Genomic DNA, 21,278 nt, shown 5'->3' on the forward strand with positions numbered 1-21,278 from the left:
AAGAGTTCAAATTTGCTTTTAAATTTGAGAGAAAATCTGAGCAGTTTTTTTTATATCACATTCCACTCCTATGGCCTAGAATCAGTGTTATTATAGAGAGTGTAACACAAATACACAAAGGTAAGTTTAAATTGCCTTGAGTTTTTTTTTTTTTAATTCTTTTAGTTTATCATAATTCAGCTAGCTCCAGTGAGCAGCTGATCTTGTAAAAGTGTCCCCTCCTGCTCTAGCTCTGCCCAAAATTACTAAGCCGGAAGAGTCTAATTATATAGTTTTATCATGGCGGGGTGGGGGGGGTGGCGGGGTGGGGGGGTGGGGGGTGAGAATTGGAAGTGCAGGAAGAAGTTTAAACAGCGGCATGTGCTGCACTCAGAGCAGGAAGAGAGTCTGCTACCCTAATGAACAACTTGCCTTATGCACAGGTCGGTGGAATTCTGCAGAAGTTTTTTTTCTGCAGGAATTTGGGCTTTGTTTCTTTGAATAGTTGAGTACAGATTAGTGCTCGCCCAATTTCCTGTGCCTTTCACGGCTGCAATTGGAACCCTGTTTGCTCCTGGCCCATGCACCAAGGAAAACAATGGGTTGCTTCTTTGGGGTTTCACTTCAGGGCTCTTAGGAACAGGGGAGGGGCTAAGGCCCGACTTTACAGGTAATTAACAGTAGATAATGTTTGCTTTGCATTTTTTAATAGCTGATAAAAGGTAGACTGCATTAGGCTCCCCATTTAGACACTGTGGTGGTTTTATACATACAAGAGCTGTCTTAGCAAGGTGACATCGATTGTCTGGGTCACATAGATGACAGAACTTTTTTAAAAAATAGAAAAAAAAAATGTGGTAACTAAGGAAGCTTGTAAGATGTGCCGGAACGGTAGCTAAGAAATTGTCCCTTAAGTCATGCATTTTGGTCCAAGGTTAGGTGGTGAACAATTGTCATAACCGGTTGACATTTACTCAGGGTAACTTTCTGTGTTTTATAAATGTTTGGTCGTGGTGGCTTTAGGTTTTTAATATCCCATCTCATTCAACTATCCAATACTATCGTCCTTTTTGTGTCTTTGTGGTAATTGGGTAGCAATGTTCTGAATAAATAATATTTTGTAGACAGTCTCCCCCAAACATAATGTCTCTGCTTTTGGCAAGGTAGGTATACAGTGTGTGGCCACACTGGAGGTCCAACACATTCACCTAGCCTTCAGCAGCACTGGATGTCAGCTCTACCAGGGATCTGAAGGGATGGCCTCAGCACCCGGGGTGGGGGTAGTGGGGTGGGGGAGTAGGTGGATGACAGTCTGGGCCTTAGGGCAAATATAACTCTTCATTTCAGAAAATAATCACCCTTTAAATCTAACCCCCGTTTGAAATGTGTAGGTGACATTCTTGGTAAAATGTCAAGAATGGGTCATGTCTGCCATGCTGGCATAATTTATTTTTGTAGTGAACATAATTAGAAGTGAGCAGCCCTCTTGTTCCAGGGTATTCCCCCAACCCCCAATCCCCCCACCTCCCACCCCCGAGACAGGCTGTCCTGGAACTCACTCTGTAGACCAGACTGGCCTCACATAGATCCACTTGCCTCTGCCTCCCGAGTGCTGGGATTAAAGGAGGGTGCCACCACTGCCAGCTTCCAGGCCACTTCTAACTGGCCTTACCCATCAGCTCTTGAGAGAAGATGAGCAGATGTAGGTGCTTCAGCAGAGGATTTATAGATTGTTTAGAGTTGGAGTGGCTCCTTGCAAGTGTGTTTGGACACCATGAAGAGCAGAGCTTTAAGAGCAGAGGTGGACAGAGGTGAAGAGCTCATGTCAGTTTCTCTGTGGTCCACACACACTGTGCCAGCCTGGGGAGTTCCACAGCAGAAGACTTCAGTCCCTTCTGCTGGTAAAAGGCACGTGCTGTTGACTCTGATGCTGTTTTGGGGAAAGACAGAAAAGCACAAAGGATGAAAAGAAACCCTCACGAGGTGTGACCATGTTTCTTCTCATGTGACTGTCACCCGGTATGTGTCTCACCAGTCTGCTAGGGCCTTTACGTCCAAACATGGGAACGGACAAGCAGAATACTCTTTCCATTTGTCCTTGCCTCTTCTGTAGCCCACAGAGCCTTCCAGAACAGAGGCATTCGTCCCTGTTGGGTCTCAGGCCCTTCGTTACTGTGCAACCCTTGCACACATTCCCTAGATACAGTACAGAGCAGGGTGGACTTTTGGAGAAGAGCCACGCTGGAAATAGGAGTTTGTGTTTATTCCTCTCTGGTCTTAATGAATCAGTTGAGAAGGCGGAAACTCGGTTGTACCCCTTTCCAGTTCTCGTTCAGCTAATCACAGGTGTTGGTGGAGAACTATGTGTACAGTGATGATAAATGATAACTCAGGGCATGTGGGCTGGTGGTGAGCGTGTAAGAGCTCAGTGGCAAGACGATACTGTTTGTCTGCCCCTAGGCTGGGATCTCATGTGTCCCGGGCTGGCCTTGAACTTGCTGTGTAGCCATGGATTGCCTTGATCTTCTTCTCTTGTAATCTCCACCCCAGGTGCTGAGATTACAGACCTGAGTGGCCACTTGCGGTTTGTTCAGGGTGGGGGATCAAACCCAGGGCTTCTAGCTGGCTTTGAGTACTTCTGTTGGCTGAGTTATAGCACCAGCTACAATGTACAATTTTTACTTAAAAAAAAAAAAAACACTATAACTATTTGGCATTCCCATTGATTATTGTGCAATAATTCCCAAATGACTTAAAAAAAAATGTGATACCAGGTTACCTGTTAGAGCCTAGGTAGGGGCTGTTCCATCCTACCCCCTAACTTGTGTGACCCACATTAGTAATCTTCCTCAGGAAACACTATCTCTGTCATTTCTTTACCCAGGGCAGCCGGTTGGGGATTACATAACCAGTTTTCACACCACTGTCATTAAAATCACCATTAGCCCCATTGCAGTCACACAGGAAGCCGCTGCTGAAAGCACCCGTTTGAAATAGGACTTAGATAGCGAACACGGGTTGATCGTGGTGAAGCCTCAAGAGAGAGTCTGTGTGCCTTAACTGCTCTGACTGGTTCTGTGGTCACATGTACATCAAGTTATCACTGTCAAAACAATGCGATGCTCTCCCCTCCCATGATGCTCAGAGATCAGATGCTCTCCCCTCCCATGATGCTCAGAGATCAGATGCTCTCCCCTCCCATGATGCTCAGAGATCAGATGCTCTCTCCTCCCCATGGTGCTCAGAGATCAGATGCTCTCTCCTCCCCATGGTGCTCAGAGATCAGATGCTCTCTCCTCCCCATGGTGCTCAGAGATCAGATGCTCTCTCCTCCCATGATGCTCAGAGATCAGATGCTCTCCCCTCCCATGATGCTCAGAGATCAGATGCTCTCTCCTCCCCATGGTGCTCAGAGATCAGATGCTCTCTCCTCCCCATGGTGCTCAGAGATCAGATGCTCTCTCCTCCCCATGGTGCTCAGAGATCAGATGCTCTCTCCTCCCCATGATGCTCAGAGACCAAACTCGGTTACTTCTGTTCACACACGAACAGGTTTTTTTAAAAACTGTAAGCAAAGGGACCTCTCCATGGGCTATCAGTCTTGTCCTGAAACAATGACATTGTTCCTTGTTTCCAAGGGGGGCAGAAACAATAACGGCCTCTCATTCCCTAAAGCAGCAGAATCCCTTTGAAGGCAGCCACAGCCCCATTTTGACTTTATTTAATGAACTTCTACTGTTAGGTCGACAGGTTTTTGTCCTGCTAGAAATGAATGTATTGCAAAGTGACAATGAGCTCACCCAACTTCTGTTTTAAACAAAGAGCGCCCCAGGGCTTCCAGACAGGCCGCCGCTTTCCTGTTTCATACTCACACTAAGCCACTTGGAGAAGACGGAGCTTCCAACCATGGTGGGGGCTTGAGGCTGTAAAAGAGAATTAAAACCCCAGTGGTGAGGAACCAAAGATACACCTCCCTTCTCTCTTCCTCGAAGAAGGAGAAATGCTAAAACAGGTGATCTAAGGATGGAAAGAATTATGTAAGCCTGTCACTCAGAAGAGCTAGTGGGCTGTCTAAAGACCTTGCTTCCTAATTGCAACTAACTTGGCCTTTTATGTCTTAGCTGAACTGTTTCATGCTCTCCATAATAAGGGAGCCTTAAGGCTCCTTCGGGCTCTAAGGCTGCTTGATCTCTCACAGTTAGCATCTATGGCCTATGGATCTACAGTGTTTAACAATGTGATCAACTCTTTTCTTCAGTATGTGGGAAGTTTTAACAATTAGCATTATGTGCCTGGAGAGATGGCTCAGCCATTAAGAGCACTGACTGCTCTCCCAAAGGACCTAGGTTCAATTCCCAGCACCCACATGGTGGCTCACAACCATCTGTAACTCCAGTCTTGGAGGATCCAACGCTGTCCTCCCCTCTCTGTGGGCACTGCATGTTCATGGTGCACAGTCATACAGGCAGGCAAAACATCCATACACAAAAACCAATAAAAGATTTAAAAGGAAAAAAAAGAAAAAATTAGCATTACACATCACTATTTATTTATGTGTGTGTGTGTGTGTGTGTGTGTGTGTACACTTGTGCCACAGTGTGTATGTACAAACACAATCAGAAGACAAGTGAGGGGATTCAGTTCTTGTTGAGGGCAGGGCTCTCTTGCTGCATCTGGAGCACCATTGTTTACTCCAGGCTAGCTGGCCCTCAGCTTCCATCTCCACCTCCCATCTCACCTTAGGAGTCCTGGCATTGCAGATGTGCACCACTGGATCCAACTGTGGATGTGGGTTTCAGGGATCAAACCTGGGTCACCGGGCTTGAGTGGCTAGTACTTTTACCAGTCAAGCTGTCTCCCCGACCAACATGAGACTCTGTACATAAAAACACACAAAACAATGACAACATAAAACCTTCTTACAGAAGCAGCCACATCACACACTGCTCTACAGAAGCCCTCTTTGAAACCTATGTAACCTGATGGGCTGAAAGTCACTAACTCAGTCCTGAGAGAGGAAGCATGAATCCACCAGAACTGAATTCAGGTGGTAGGTTGCAATAATTTGGATTTGCTATGTGTATGTACATGCATGTACACATTCATGTGAGGGAATGAGGGTATGGTTCCTCAGGGTGCTATCCACCTTGCTTGTACATTTATACATTCACTTTGTTAATGTGTGTAGACATGTATGTGCTGTGGAGGTCAGAGGTTTCTTCTATTGGCCTATTGGCCTCTTAGGTTGTAGGCTTGGTGGCCAGTGCATCTTATCAGCCCCCCCCCCCTCCCGCGCCCCCCTCCCCCCGAACTCAGCACTTGAGGATCCGCTTGCGTTTACTTCTCCACCCTGGAATCATACGTGCAAACCATTATGCCTGGCTTTTAGTATGTGAATTCTGTGGGATCAAACTCAGGCTGTCATGCTTGCAAGGCAAGAACTTACCAACGGAACTATCCCTCTGCCCTTCAGGTCTTTCATCGATACCGATGACCAATATCAATACTAAACACCATAATCTTTTTTTTTTTTTCCATTTTGTAAATACCGAGGAGACATATGGCCTCAATCATGCTAGGTAGTGCTCCACCACCAAGATATATGCCCTCCTATGATCTTTAATAAGGTTTTGAATCTGAGAAACTATTCTTGATGGCAGTGAAGGATTAGCCAGGCAGTGCCTGATCTTTCCAGGCAGTGATAACCAGGAAAGGGCTTATACAGGTTCCTGGGGTAAATTTGTGCTGAAGTGTAGTGGATTCTATGGCCTGTGGCTGTGTCTCTTAGTTCCCACTATATGCCAGTGTCTTGAATCAGATCATATACATATGTGTGTGCATATGCATTTATACAGCTATGTAAAATACATACTTGTATTTATTCACCACACTTGTGTTAATCCTGGTACTGGCCTCACAACACTGAAAAGGGACCACTGATTTTCCCAAAGCCCAACAAGCTAGGTGTTAAACTTAGAGAACTTAGATCTAGCTTACTGAGTGACTAGGGTGAGGCTGAGGCAGAGGTAGGGCCTTTCTCCTCATTGTATCTAGGTTAGTGTCTCTCCACGTTATTCACTATGAGTCCCTGCTCAGGATGACCCAGGAGAGCCATGGCCCTTCCGTCACAGGGCTGCTTCACAGGAGGCACATGGCTGTGGGTGAGATGCTGAACACAGGAGCTGTCCACGGCTTTTCCTCATTCTGTCTTTCATGTCATAATGTACAGGGGAAATGTGGGAGCCATTGGGAGGTCCTGGCTCTTCTGTTTCCATAGCACTGATTTCCAGGTGCCTTCTATCCCTGGGTGATGGGCATACAGGGAACACTTGGATATCATTTCTTCCCTGGTGCCCTCAGGATACGCCAGGTACCCAAACATACCTGATTTTTCTTTTGTAAAATTTATTAAAACTCTATTATAAAGAACTTGCAAATAAAATCACTGTGCAATAAAACTAACTCGTCTATACAACTCAGGAATCAGAATAGCTGATTTTTTTCTTGAAGTTACAAGATTCTGATAATCAACCCTTCTTTGTATTTCATCATGCATCTGGAGTTACTGACGGGGCGGGCGGGGGGGGGGGGGGGCGCTCCTGCCCTCTGAGCCAAGGCCTTACTTCTCCAGCCTCCATTCCCCACAGCACCTGCCTCTTACAGAGAGCAGTGTAGAGGACTGTGGGCTGGCTTAGCGAGGCTCCACTAGACACGAAGACACAGGTTCACTTTCAAAACTACCTGATGATCTGAATGTTTATTTGCATGCAATGGCTCCAGCTGTCCACTTACTGGGATGAATTTTTATTTATTTATTATTTATTTATTTTTTTTTGTCTTCCTTGGCAGTGGGCTTTGCTGCCTTCCAAGCTTTATTGTCAAGTTAACTTTACTTTTTGAGGTTGTGGAGTTTGGTCTTACAGTCTTCATGTGTGGCCACAAGATTTGGATCCAGAACCACAAACCGGGCAGGTCTGGGAAGGTGTCTGGTTAGTGTGGAAGTCACTTCCTTCCTGTGGCTCGGGAGATTAAGCCCTACTATGATTTTGCAATGGAGCAATAGTTACTTAACGGAAGTCATGAAAAGCAAAGACTGGTTTCGAAATAAGTTTTATTTCATATTTGCTGTGGGGGTTACTAGGAGTCTTCATTCTAGAGGTAACTCTAGTTTTTATTGTATAGGCACGAGCTTACAGAGCCAAATAACTGCCATCTGATTTTTAAATCTCTGGTTTAATCTCATGAAGGACTTCTGTTTAGGATTCACTTTGATTTGCTTAATCACTGTCGTCTAGAAGGTGTTCACGAGAGGCCAGTATACACACCTCTGGACAGACAATACATCTGCTGCATTGTGCTTCCCATGAGATCCACGATTTCTGTCAGGCTAGAAGAAATAGTAAAAATGTTGTAAGAATTTGAATAAAAAAACCTACCCAGACTTAAAACTAAATGCATGAAATCTGGCAAAATTTAGGCTAATTCAAGAATTCCAGAAGACAAAATTCACTAACCAGACAGATTCTTGCACTTTAGACACTGCTTTGGGACTCTGTGTCTGGTGTGGCCCTTAGTACACAAGAGCTCTTTGGCTGCCTTACTGATTCTGAGACAGGGTCTTGGAGGCATTGGAGCTATCATCAAATTTGCAATCTTCCAACCTCTACCTTCTGAGTGTTCATCACTGCATCTCACAGCATTTCTCAAGAATATTTATTTTAGGGCTAGAGAAATGGTCAGGGGTTAAAAGCACATATTACTCTTATGGAAGATGCAAGTTCAGTTCTCAACCCTTATGTCATGTGACTCACAACCATGTGAACTCCAGCCCCAGGGGATCTGATGCCCTCTTCTTCCTCCGTATACCCCCTACACAGACACACACATACACATAAATAATAAAATAAATCTTACTGTTTTATTCGTGAGTGTGTGAAGGGTTCTGAAGAGGCCAGAAGGGGGTGTAGGATCCCCTGGAGCTGGGGTTACAGGCAGTTGTGTGCCACCACAACTCCAGTTCGGAGCCTCCAATCCAGCTGTCCTTCTGCATGCCTTGGTGAGGACAGACCAATACTTTGTTTGCTCTTGGCCAGAGTGTGTTTGACAGTCATCTTGGCATTCAACTGTCCCTGAAGTAACCTGACAGAGTCTGAGAATGTTTTCTCTAGTGTCCCCTGAGCATTTAGGAGCAGGCAGCCTTGGGCTTATCTGAGCTTCTTGCCTTTTGCCCACAGACAAACTCCTTGATGAAATGGACCCGTCTTGGCAATCCCACCATACCCGTTGCTTAGCTAGTGATGAGCAGTGGCACTTCCTGTGTGTAGAATGTGTTGATGACATTTAGAAAGTACTTCACTATTCCTCGCATAATATTTCTTCCATGACAGTCAGAAAGGAAGCTCTGGTCTCTGCTTCTGCTTCCTGCTCCAACGAAGCCTTCTCTATCCAGCCTTCTTCCAGCATGTTCTAGGGGTACAAAGGTGTAGCTGTCCTCAGAGCAACATTTGAGTGCTGTTCCCTTCCTAGCAAGGCTGCTGGGTGGTCTGATGGACATTAAGCCAAATCCTAATTTTTTTTCCCAAAAGATGCTTAGAGATAGTCTTTCCCTGGTGTCCTACCCGCTGGTGTGCCAGTATGACAGGGCAAGACAGTGCAGAGTTTCCTCCACCTTGTAGTCCTTTTTTTTTTTTTTTTTTTTTTTTTTTATGACAGGGTTTCTCTGTGTAACAGCCCTAGCTGTTCTGAAACTCTCTCTGTAGACCAGGCTGACCTCAAACTCACAGGGATCCACCTGCCTCTGCCTCCCGAGTGCTGGGATTAAAGGCATGCGCCGCTGCCACCACCACCACTGGGCTCCATCTTATATTTTTGCTGAGGCCATTTCAGGTTCAACTAGAGTTTGGTCTCCTTGATGGAGAATCCCATGGACAATTACCCAACTCTATTCAGGAACCCAAGATCAAGATGCCCCAGCTAATTTACATTAGCTTCTGTTAAACTGCCTACTTGTACACACACCCCCACCCCCATTCCCCCACCTCCTTCACCCCTACCCCACTCCCCACCCCCACCCCAAAGCTAACCACTTATCTTAGCTTCTGTTTAGCTGCTTGCTTGTGCAAAGCAGCCGCTGCTGAGCAGGATGCCAGGATGTGGTTTCTGCCTTCAAAAACCCTGTGTGCTGGATGACACTTGGGGCTACACTTAGGCGCTGAATACCTGAGTGTAGTCCTAGCTGGCTGGAATAAAGGCTTTCAGTTGGCTGTAAACTGTGTCTGAGTGGTCATCTCTGGTGGGCTCCCCGTAACACTGTGTCCCCCCACCCCCAAGAAGATGGTGGGCTCCCTGTAACACCATGTCCTCCCTACCCCCAAGAAGAGAAACAGAAAAGTCTGAAGAGGGCCAGGCTTCCTGTCTTGTGGATTCTGGATTACTGTAATTAGGGTCTCTGGTTTACAGCCCTGTGGCCAGCCCTGGTCTCAAGCCTAGGTGCTTGTTACTGCAGCTGGTAATTACACAGCCTGCAGAAGTGAGGACACTTCACTTGGGACAGACCGGAAGGAGAGGTGGCGAGAACAGGACTTACTGGCTGCAGTTCCATCTTTCCCCAGACCAAAGCACTTACCCTAGCTGATGCCTAAGGGCATTTCACTTCCTTCGCCTGCCCAGGAGTGCGAGGTGCTTTATAACACCAAGTGAGAAGACTCTGGTAGCAGGGGGACTGGAGATGGGGGAGGGGAGTGATGGATGAGTACTGACTCCTGGTGGGACCTGGGCAGATGTCAACACAGTTATTATTTAAAAAGAAAATAATATTCCTCAAAAGTGGTGTGCGTGTGCTCACGTGTGCATGCTTGTGCATTAACAGAGGAGTGTTGACTTCGAATGAGAGCTAACAGCAGGTTCGCTCCTCTTCAAAATGTTATTTACTGATCTGATCCTTCCCCCAACATTAGCTTTTGCTAAGCCCCCCCCCCCCCCCCCTCTCTCTCTCTCTCTCTCTCATTTTTCTCTGCCTGGGAAAGCTGGTTTTATGTTATTCAAGTTTGAGTCGCACAGCCCAGAATCACTGGCCCCTTAAAGGGGGTTTTCTCTCTTGTTTTCAGCATAGGTCTGAAGGGAGGCAGATGGTTCCCGTCTGCTGCCCAGAGTCAATGCGCTTCCTCCGGCGGACCGGCCCCTTCACCCTCCTTCCCTCCCTCCCTCCCTCCCTCCCCCCTCCCTGCACTCCGCCCCGCCACAGGGCTTCTCTGTTTTGTCGCTGGAAATAATCTTTTATTGCCCAGTAGTTCGGAAGTGACCTTCTGCCCTTGATTAGATAGGGCCAGGCTGTGTCCTGACTGCCGCGGGCTGCAGTTGCTTCTTTGTGTGGGCTGTTGTGATACCGAGAACAATGCAGGCCTAGGGGGCCTGTGGGGGTGGAGATGCAGGGTGAGAGTAATCGGGCTGTAAAAACAAATGACATATTTAAAAATGCACTTGTCCTTATTAAACACCTCCTGTTTACTTAGCAGGCCCTTCAGAGGGATAGGAGCTCACACTAGGATTTCAGTGATGTTACAGAGCACACAAATAAACCATAAACTGTGCATGGCTCCATATCACAATATTAATCAAAAGGATGATTGGATTTCTCCAAGGACAATTTTCCAGATGGTCCCTATTATTCTAAGTAAAATGTGAACATAGCCACAGAATGGAGCATGTTTAGACTTAGACTTTGAAAAATGACTCTTAAATCTTTTCTTTTTCTCTTAATTTTTTTTTTTTTTTTTTTACTATAGATGATATCCAGGATGACTCTGCTGCCTGGATAAAAGGAAGAACCAGTGACTTTGTGTCTTTCAGAATAATCCATACATGCTCATGATGTCAAATTTATGGGGATGTCTGTGAGACCTGGCAGAGGAGAAGAGGAGGAAAGTTGGGTCTTTCACCTTGGCGTTTCACTGTAGAGGTGCAGAGTCCACTGTTCAGTAATAGTCAAGTTCAAGGAGTGTAATTTTGATCTTCATCTTGACATTTCCTAATTGGGGGGGGTCAACTGTCGTCTTGGCTCCAAGCTTCTATGCAATCCTGTATTTTTGTTATGATTTTTACTATGAGTGGCCTGTCCCTGGTGGTGGCTTGAAAGGAATGTGGCTTTCCTACCTTACCTTAGGTGTGTGGGGCTTCTCTGGTCTCCAGGCTTTGTGTGGGGGAGGTGCCTGGTATAAGGGGAGACAGCTGCAGAGCCTGTGAACGACGGAAATTAAAGATGAAAGGGTGAATTCGTAGGTCCAGCTTTGCTTCAGACAGGGCAGTGTTCTAGAAGGATCCAGAACAACTCCAGCCTTCCTCTTCTCCTTCTTCTTCTTCTTCTTCTTCTTCTTCTTCTTCTTCTTCTTCTTCTTCTTCTTTTTTGAGACAGGGTTTCTCTGTGTAGCTTTGCTCCTTTCCTGGAACTCACTCTGTAACCCAGGCTGGCCTCGAACTCACAGAGATCCGCCTGCCTCTGCCTCCTGAGTGCTGGGATTAAAGGCGTGTGCCACCACCGCCCGGCCCTTCTTGTCTTCTAACCTCATTCAAGAATGGATATTGCATTAATGGTACACATGGATGAAGGTTACAGGGAAAAATGATTTTTGTTCTCTACCTTTTTCAGGTTTTCCACTTGTGTTTTATTGAATAAATATATTTCTTCCAAAAATCCACACGAAACATGAAAATTTGATACATAATTTTGAGACTATAGTGAAACATAAATATGTGTTCCTATTATCTTTTGATCAATCAGTCTATCCTTTAGCTTTCTGTCATCTGTCTGTCATGTGCTTTAAGTAGTGGATACTGTTTGTCTGAGGATAGGTTTTATTAGCAAGCAAGAGAAACGGTTTGAAGCAAACGTGCTATTTGCTGATTGCTTGAGCTGTGTCACAGTTTAGGAATGGCAGGGGAGACGGATGTTGACACGCCACTGAGTGGTATGAACACATGACAGACATGAGTGTTTGAGTTTCTCCTCTTTCGAGCTGGCTTCTCATTCACTAGCAGAGGCAGAGGCTGTGTGTTTCTAGAAGAGTGATGGTGAGTGCTGGCATCTGAGGATATTTTATCTTCTCTGTATTAGTGGTTTTTGCCTATGTGCATCTCTTCACCAAGTGCATGCAGTGCCTGTGGAGGCCAGAAGAGGGTGCCAGATCCTCTGGAACGGGAGTTACAGAAGGTTGTGAGCCACCTTGTAGGTGCTAAGAATCAAACACGGATCTTCCGGAAGAGCAGCAAATGCTCCTAACCACAGAGCCATCTCTCCAGACCTGGCATTTGAGTTTTTTGGAAAAGTCAAAAAATGGTTCTGAGTTTTTCTACTGTTTGTTTCTTCTTTCTCCTTCCCAAACAGCCCTCAACTGTGGTTCTGTACTGAGAACTGTGTGGCCTGCAGTAGGGACAGGGTAGATTTCTGTGGGATATTGGCAGGTGCAGCAAATGTTACAGATACCAGACACTGGATCATGGCAGAGCTATCTTATTTTCTTTAAACTCTTCAGTCTGTAATGAAGACACTTTTTACTTCATGGGACTGTTGGATGGTGTGGTAGTTTGAAAGAGAGCAACTTCCATGGACTCATATGTTTGAGTGTTTGGTCCTAAGTTAGTAGAAATGTTTGGGAAGGATTAGGAGATATGGCCTTGTTGGAGGAGGTGTGTGGCTAGATGTGGGCTTTGATGTTTCAAAAGCTCATTCCAGGCTCAGTTTCTCTCTCTCTCTCTGTCTGCTATCTGCAGACCCAGATGTAAAGCTCTCAGTAATTGCTCCAGCACCATGCCTGCCTGTTTGCTTCCTGCCATAATGGTCATAGATTAACTCTCTAAAACTGAGGCAAGTTCCCAATTAAATGCTTTCTTTTATAAGAGTTGCATTGGTCATGGTGTCTCTTCACAGCAATAGAACAGTGACCCAGACAGATGGTAAATTGTTTACAAGAAGAATTTGCTGTATAGGTGAGCTGGAGAGAGAGCAGAAAGACCAAGGACTTGGGAAATTAAGATTTGTTAGTTAATAATTTCTAAAAAGAGTTTCAAGACTTTCCCTGAATTTACAGTTAATTTAGTAGTAGGTGGACTATATGTTGCTTCTAGCAACCACCATCACTACAGCGAAAAGAACAATCAAGCAAGCAAACCAGTAGTCACTCATTTGTTTTTGTAGCTCTTCCCATGTGAGCACATAATGTTATTAAAAAGTCCGTGTTGCTAGGCATGGTAGCTTACCCACTCAGGAGGCAGAGGCAGACACAGGTCTTTGAGTTCAAGGCCAGCCTGGTCTGCATAGTTGGTTCCAGGCTATGGGCAGCATAGTGAGATCCTGACTCAAAAGAACAAACAAACAAAATCCGTGTTGAGGGTCTTGAGAGGCAGCTCAGTTGTAGAGTTTACCTACTACTCTTGCAAAGGACCTGGGTTGTGTTCCCATCATCCGTATGGCAGCTCACAACCTTCTGTAACTCTAGTTCCAGGGGGTCTGGTATCCTTTCTGACCTCCGAGGGCATTTCACATGTATGGTGCACATATATAGGTCTAGGCACACACATACAATTAAATAAATATTTTTTTAAAGCCCATGTTGAAAATGAACACAGTAGTATTTCTTCTGCTACCATACTCAGAGAGCTGACTTTTCCAGAGATTTAATATTGCAGTTTCTGTTTCATTTTTGTGGGGAAATAACACAAATGCAGAAATAATGATCTCTCACCAAACAGAGCAAATTATCAAGGAGGGTCACCTCAGAATGGAGACACAGTAGTGAGTACCTCAGAGCTAACATCACTATAGTCAGCAAATCTAGATTCTTTTGATTGGGAAGAAAATGAAAATCTACTCTTTAAGGTTGATCCAAAGTAAAAGGCTGAGTCAAAATACAAAGTCACAGTCAAATATCACACGGAAATGTTGTTTTCAGTAGGTCAACCAGATTTTAGTTCTGTTGTGAAATATACTAGCAATTTGCTGAATTATTATTTCTGCCAATATTTCTTAATATTCAGTTTCATGCATACCTCCTTAAAATTTGAATTTCACTCCCTTGGTAGGCTCTCTGTAGTTCCTAAAAGTCTTATTGTGGGCACAACACCAACACCTTCATCGTTAGACTCACAATCCAGTCTCAGGACGAGAAGGGTCTGTTCTCTCTGTAACTCCCCTCACAGGCTTGAGGAAGTCTGAGTCCTTTTCATCTGTGCTGGTGATTGAACCTAGGTCTTCATGCATGCTAGGCACCTGCTCTACCACAGAGCTGCGTCTCGGCCCAGGACTGCATTTCTTTTCCCTGTTTCTGGGAAGACCTCATCCACACTGTAAGGACTTCCCAGTGAGCTGCATGTGGGTCACTCCTGCTCAGTAAGAAGGCCCTATATGCCTCTATGGGGAACCTGGGGCCAGGTCATTTTGTTTCTTGTGCCGGATAGTTCTATCCATTTGACAGAAGCTAGAGTTATCCGAAAGGAGGAAACCTCAATTGAGAAAATGCCTCCATAAGATCCAGCTTTAGGGCATTTCCTTAATTAGTGACTGATGGGGGAAGGCCCAGCCCATTGTGGGTGGTGCCAACCCTGGGCTGGTGGTCCTGGGTTCTATAAGAACGCAATACTGAACAAGCCATGGGGGACAAGCCAGTGAGCAGTTCTCCTCCATGGCCTCTGCTTTAGCTCCTGCCTCAGGTTCGTGCCCTGCTTGAGTTCTGTCCTGACTTCCTTTTGGTGTTGAAGTGTGATGTGGAAGTGTAAGCTGAATAAACCCCTTCCTTCCCCAGTTGCTTTTGGTCATGAAGTTTCGTTGCAGCAATAGAAACCGTAACTAAGGCATTTGTCTTGGGAGTTTCTGTGGAGGGCTCTTTGTTTTTGTCTCCCCAGGGAAGATGTTCTTGCATCAGACCTTCAGACTTGGGTACTAAGTGATCCCTTCAGCCATCCCGCAGGCCCAGGAGGAGGGCTTCCTACACAGTTTAAATTTTTCTCTTTTTAACTTAAAGAAGTTCAAAATCCCTTCTAGAACACCATAGCCCAGTGTTTGAAATCACCATCTGAAATGCATCTGAACTTAAAGTAAGCCATACAATTAAAAAGAATGGGCTTGGGGTTAGACAAACAGGGTTTGAGGCCAATCTCTACCACTAATACACAGCATCCACTTCCAGGGTGGCCCTTAGCCCCAGGCAGCAGGCCTTATCCTGGTGGACTCACCACCATAGAGGACCTCTTCTGCTTTCCCTGACCTCCTCTTTCCCAGAGGCCAAGAGTCTGCAGATCCAAGATGCTCCCAGACCCTGCCTCCTAGTGTTCTTATCCCAGAATCCTCACCCAACTGCAGGGCCTGTCCCTGGACCACCTCGGCCTGAGCTGGACTCTTCCTGGAGTCTGTCTTCACAGACTAGACTACCACACCACAACTTCCAGGAAAGAAAGGCTCCAAAAAGAGGAAATTAGACAAAGCTGGGTGTGGAAGGCTGTGCTATGTTTCCAGTGTGTCTGTGGACTGGGACAGGGGTGTGGGAAGGAGAGGTGCGCTCTTCACTGGTGTGATGGCTGCGGACCTGTGCAGCTAAAGAAATGATTGTGCTGTTCAGTTAGCTACCTCTGTAAGATACCCAACACAGATTAGGAGAGTGAGGGCAGCCGCACAGTGTTTCAGATGAGCTCCAAGTGCTGAAATTCCCTTCCTGCCAGGCCAGTCCAGCTTCATCTGCATGTGGTTAGCCTCAGTTATGTAAAAACCTGGAGTGACATAAAAACGTGGGATTCCTGGGCCTGCCCCTGTTCAGGTGGTACAGTTGGGGATCTTGGAGTGAGTGTTGCCTGACATCACAGACTGACTTACCTGACATCCCAGACTGACTGACTTGAGTTTCTGTCCTGATCCTCTCAGGAGCCCTTAGTGGTAAGAAGGCCCACCTGAAGCCAGAGTCAAGATAAAACTCACCAATGGAACAGAGGGAGAACCAGGAATCAGACAGGGGTTGCCTCTATAGCTCATTTAACTTAGTGTGCCTTGATTTTATATATGTGTATATTTATATGTAAATATATAACTTAGTGGTACTTTAATTTTATATATGTATATATTTATATGTAAATATATCACTTAGTGGTACTTTAATTTTATATATGTATTTCTCTCTATATATTTTGAGAGTAAGGAAGTGCACTTTAAAACACTTTATATAGAAAGGTGGCCAGACAATAGATCAATCTCAAAATTGGCAGCTTTCTAACTTGGCAGGAATAGCCACCACAAAGGCATGATGTAGGAAAAGATGTAACCAAAAATAGTAACAAGACTTAGGCATGACTCAGGGATAAAGCATCTACTTGGCGTGGACGAGCAATGAAAAGAATGGATAGTAATAATAAATTTACCAAGCTTGGTGGCACATGCTTTTAATCCCAGCACTCAGAGGAAGAGGTAGGCAGATTTTTAAGTTCGAGGCCAGCCTGGTGTACAGAGCAGGTTCCTGGCCAGCCAGGGTCATATACTAAGGCCTTGTCTCAAAAAATAAAAATAAACTAAAAACTCGTGTAGACTCTGGATTACTTCTGGATGGACACACGGACACTGAAGACATGATGATTATTTTTAAATTAATGTGCAGATCAAGTGTGTTTCTAAAAGCAGTTCCTGTTCCTAAGGAACTTGACCAAAGTTTTCTGAAGTTTGTCTAAACATATTATCTTACTTTTCTGAAGAATGGTTATGGACATATTTTTCCATGAGAAGTAAGAAAATTAAAAATTTTCTGTGAGAAGTAAGAAAAATTAGTGTGAGACAGGATCAGGAGTAAAGACAGAGAGAGAACCTTAGAAGCTCCTTCTATACAGTGATGGAGCATTAGCCTTTAAAAATGCCTTGATGCCATATGGTAGAGTACTGTACTTGAGGCAGAAGCAGGAAGTTTAGGAGTTCAAGGCTATCACTGGCTACATAGCAAATTTGAGCCTGCCATGACACCCTATCTCAGAAAAACAAAAACAAAACAAAACAAAACAAAACAACAAAACCAGAAAACAGCCTTAGGTAAAGGGTAAGTTGATTGAGGCATCTGATCCAGTAGTAATTGGAGAAAAACAGCCCTCTCAAAAACAAAAAAACAAAAAAATCTGGAAATAGATATGTATTTAACTAACCTTTGAGATGGAGAGAGGCTTTCTAATCATAAAACAGTGTAGCAAATACAATGGAGTGTTAGAAGATATGTCTGAGAATATAAGGAAGAGGATGAAATGGGAAACTATTTGAAGGAAGCATCGCTGGCATAAGGTTAGTCAGTTATAAAGGGTACCATGGGCTACTGTAGCAGTAAGGGACCCAGGACTGTCAACTGGCAGACACTTCAGTCCCACAGGAAGTCAAAGACCTTCAGGCTAAGGCAATAGCTCTTTGTTCTTAAAGTGCATATGTATACTAGTCAAATATAAAGCATACTAGTCTGCAATAAAGCATCTAACATGGTATTGGTGACTGCACTCGTGGCTTGAGGTACAGCACAGTAACTAACTGCACAGGTGCAATACACTGCAGGTGTTCGTAAATCCTAACGCAGTAAAGCTCTGCTCCCAAGGGCATCGTGGGAAATAGGCTAGAAGGTCTGAGGAAGGAAACAAAGTCCTCAGACGATAATTTCCTGTAAGAACAAACACACACGGGCACAATGGAAGCACCAGAAGGCAAGATTTCAAGTTTGTATATTTCAAATTTTGTATATTTAGTACGCATTGCTTCTAAAATTAGAAAAATGGCTAGTCATGGTATCGGAGGGAAGGTTCTCTTTCCCGATCTGAGAGTCCTGGCTACGTTATCTAACCTTCTCCTGGCCTTTCTTCTTATCTCCCAGGATATATTTCTGTTTACTACTCAAGTCCCCTATCTCCTCCTCGAAGAAGGAAAAGTGTATCCTTGCAATTCGGAATGTTTACTTTAACTGCCTTATATAATACGACCATCTAAAGCTCTAAGCTCCGGATTGGTTAACATCTCGTCCTCACCACACTTCCCACAGTCACAGGTCCACAGACAGGCACGCCTCTGAAGGTAATAGCAAAGTCATACTTTGCTATCAGAATGTTTTAGGTGGCAGTTCACACAAACTCTCTAGACTTGTGGATTTTAATCGAGGAAGAGTTTTCCAAATTCAGTTTAATCCAAGTCCACTTGGTACTGTCCAGGGTTTCCATGTGTTACTCTACATCTGTTCTGAAGATCATGTCGCTAAGCAAAAAGTCTCTCCTACAGCTAGGACCCTGCAACTGGCCTCTCGGAAAAGCCAGTTTCAGTAAGGCCTTTATTCTTCATTCTCTAGGCTAGAATGGGAGAAAAATGTGCTTCAAGTTGTATTTTGTCTAGCTCTGTGGTGGGGTGCTTCAGTCTGTGGGGGTTCTTCCGGGTTAATAGATTGGTCCCTGGGTTTTAACTAAGGTATTGACTGTCTTTGAATTGATTTGTGTGATTTCAAATGATGTAACAAAACCATATGTTTTGCCACAGGCTGTTAGTTTTGTGTAACTTTTCCTTCCGGTTGAAACTCAGGATAATTATGTACCATATCCACTGGCATATTTGCATGTTGTGTTGGCCATGTCATCTTGACACAAGCTAGAGTCATTGGAGAGGAGGGATTCTCAATTAAGAAAAGCCTCCCTAAGATCAGGCTGTAGATAAGCCTAGAAGACATCTTCATAATTAGTGATTGATGGTGGTGGTGCTTTTCCTGGGCTAGGGGTCCTGGGTTCTATAAGAAAGCAGGTTGAGCAAGCCATGGAGAACAAGCCAGTTAACAACACTCCTTCACGGTATCTGCATCAGCTCCTGCCTTTAGTTCAGAGGTTCTCAACCTCTGGGTCAAAAGACCCTTTCACAGGGGTCGCCTAAGCTCATTGGAAAACACAGATATTTCCATTATGATTCTTAACAGTAGCAAAATTACAGTTATGAAGTAGCAATGAAAATAATTTTATGGTTGGGATCATCATAACATGAGGAACTGTATTAAAGGGTTGCAGCAATAGGAAGGTTGAGAACCACTGCTTGAGTTTTGGCCCTGTTGAGTTTCTGTCCTGACTCCCCTCAATGATGGGCTGTTACCTGGAAGTGTAAGCTGGATTATGCTCTTTCTTCTCCGAGTTACTTTGGTCATGGTATTTCATTACAGCAATAGTAACCCTGACTAGGACACATGTCTTTGAACAAAAGACTATAAATATGTCATTTCAGCCTGACAGACAGTTAAGAGTGAGGTTTGGACGCACTGCTCCAACCCCAACTCTGTGTCCCACTGTGTCAAGTAATCAGCATTCTTCAATATGGGAATTTTGCTTTCTCTGTGGTAGACTTGATCCCCCACTCTCCCAGCAGGGCCTTATTCTGTAGCCCATGTTGGTTGGAACTCATTCTATAGCTCAAATTACCCCCAAGTTCAAGATCTTCTTGCCTCAGTCTTCCAAGTGCTAGGATCACAGGCATGTGATCCATGCCAAACTCAACATACTTTTTCACAGTCATTGTTCATGTACTTTAACAATTTACGAATATAGAATATGTATCTCATATATTCTTAATGTTTTAAAATCTGAGCCTACGAACATACATTTTGTTGGGACTTTTTCACATGACTATTCATGTAGGTCTCTAGAATGTATCATTCCTTCTGGAATTCTTCACGTTGGAAACAAACCTCCATTGGTCTGGTGTGCTTAGACGCAGTGCTGATGGGCGCTCACCTCAGTCATGCTGGTGAAGAGACACATGTCTGCAAGGGGAAGACCTGAGAATTCTCAGAACTGGTTCTAAAATTCCGTGGGTAACCTTCTGTTTTCAGTCCGTCGGGGACCCAGTATTCCCTCCCTGTAGATTCTGAAGCCACAGGCCAGAGTTCCTCTTCCAGGTGCCTCTGGTCTGCTGCCTTTGAACAGGACACAGATAAGGAGACACAGTGCCTTTCTGTCATCTGTCACAGAGAGGCAGATGGAAAACGTGTACAGGAAGAGGCTGGGTTTATAGTGAGACGGACCGCGTTTTAAAAATAAGTTGAGAGTCTGCAGACGACACAGAGTTTCCTTTGTGTCTTTCTATCTGTGGGTCTTCCCCCACCAACCCCTCCTGTAGCACGATAAGAAACACGGCAGAAGGACTTTCTCAAGTGGTGACTCGGGCTTGCCACTCACTGCCAGGCTTGGTTTCCTGGAGCTGCTTTCGTGAGCTTTTAAGGAAACCGATCACTGGAATTTATCATTTTTTTTTTCCCTTAAATCAGTGAGGTGGGGGCGGGAGTGTGAGAGTCCCCTAGGCTCAGTTCTGTCTGTGTTGGCATTTCCACTGGAAATTGGGAGTGTGGCCTTTCTTGTTTGGGTGTCTAATCCCATTTTAAAGGCCTGTCACGCTCCCGCTGAGGGTCAGCACCCTGTGAACAGACCCTTCTGCACCTGCTCCCCTTTTTTCTCTCATTCCCCTCTGAGGAGAACCAGAGGATGTTCCGGATGGCAAACAATACCACGCTTCACTGGCTTTGGTGACAGAAAACCATCCCAGACCTGGGAATTTGGTAAACTTTAAAGGCCATGAGAAAATAAACACAAAAACAAGCAAGTCTGAAAAGGGCTGGTGGGGTGGTGCCAGAACATTGTGTTTGAAGTCTACAGACACCAGGGAGAGCAGGCCCTTGAATTTCTTAGCCGACAGGGCTCAGGCACTGAAGTAAGAGCTGCATAGAAAATACGAGATGCCTGTGTCATAGGCACCTCACTGAGAAGTTATTAACACGAGGAGGTGGCACTGGAAACAGCTTGAAGTCCTCCAAATGACCACGGTGACTAGATATGATTGCCCTATTTTACAGAGTAAAATTCTAAGTTGTTATACTTCCTGGATCTGAATAAGCATGCCACTGAGCACACTGAAAGTGAGAGTGACCTAGAATTGGAAGCAAATGAGACCTGAGACAAACCTCATAGACTTGGCCACATTTGGCCAGAAGAGAGGTGTCAAGGCAGCAGGTGACAAAGCATTGTCTGTTAGCATAGTTGGGCACATGGCCAGCACAGCAGTTTGATTGGCAAGCAGGGCCAGAGGGAGAGCATTGTGGCTGTGGCTGGGCTGTGGACTGTCAGCTCCAGGTCTTTGTCCCTCAAGTTCGGAGACTCAATTGAAGCTCTTTGGGCAGGGTAGAGATATTATCCAGCAAGACTTGCTCCTTGGAAATGCTCAGGGCAGATTGGGTGGGGGAGCTGGGTGGAGAGTCCTCAGAGGGAGCAGAGAAACTGGTTAGAAGACA

At 45.1% G+C, this 21,278-nt stretch overlaps 1 long non-coding RNA gene across 1 annotated transcript; it reads right to left on the minus strand.

Moving 5' to 3' along the window:
• Positions 1-10,768: 10,768 nt before the first annotated feature.
• Positions 10,769-19,764, minus strand: LOC131912369 (uncharacterized). Its single transcript, XR_009379610.1, has 3 exons — positions 19,596-19,764; positions 11,136-11,214; positions 10,769-10,878 (listed from the first exon to the last, which is right to left on the minus strand). It is a non-coding gene; the product is annotated as an uncharacterized LOC131912369 (long non-coding RNA).
• Positions 19,765-21,278: the final 1,514 nt, after the last annotated feature.

Source organism: Peromyscus eremicus, chromosome 6, assembly GCF_949786415.1.
Source record: "Peromyscus eremicus chromosome 6, PerEre_H2_v1, whole genome shotgun sequence".
Classification (NCBI taxonomy): Eukaryota; Metazoa; Chordata; class Mammalia; order Rodentia; family Cricetidae; genus Peromyscus; species Peromyscus eremicus.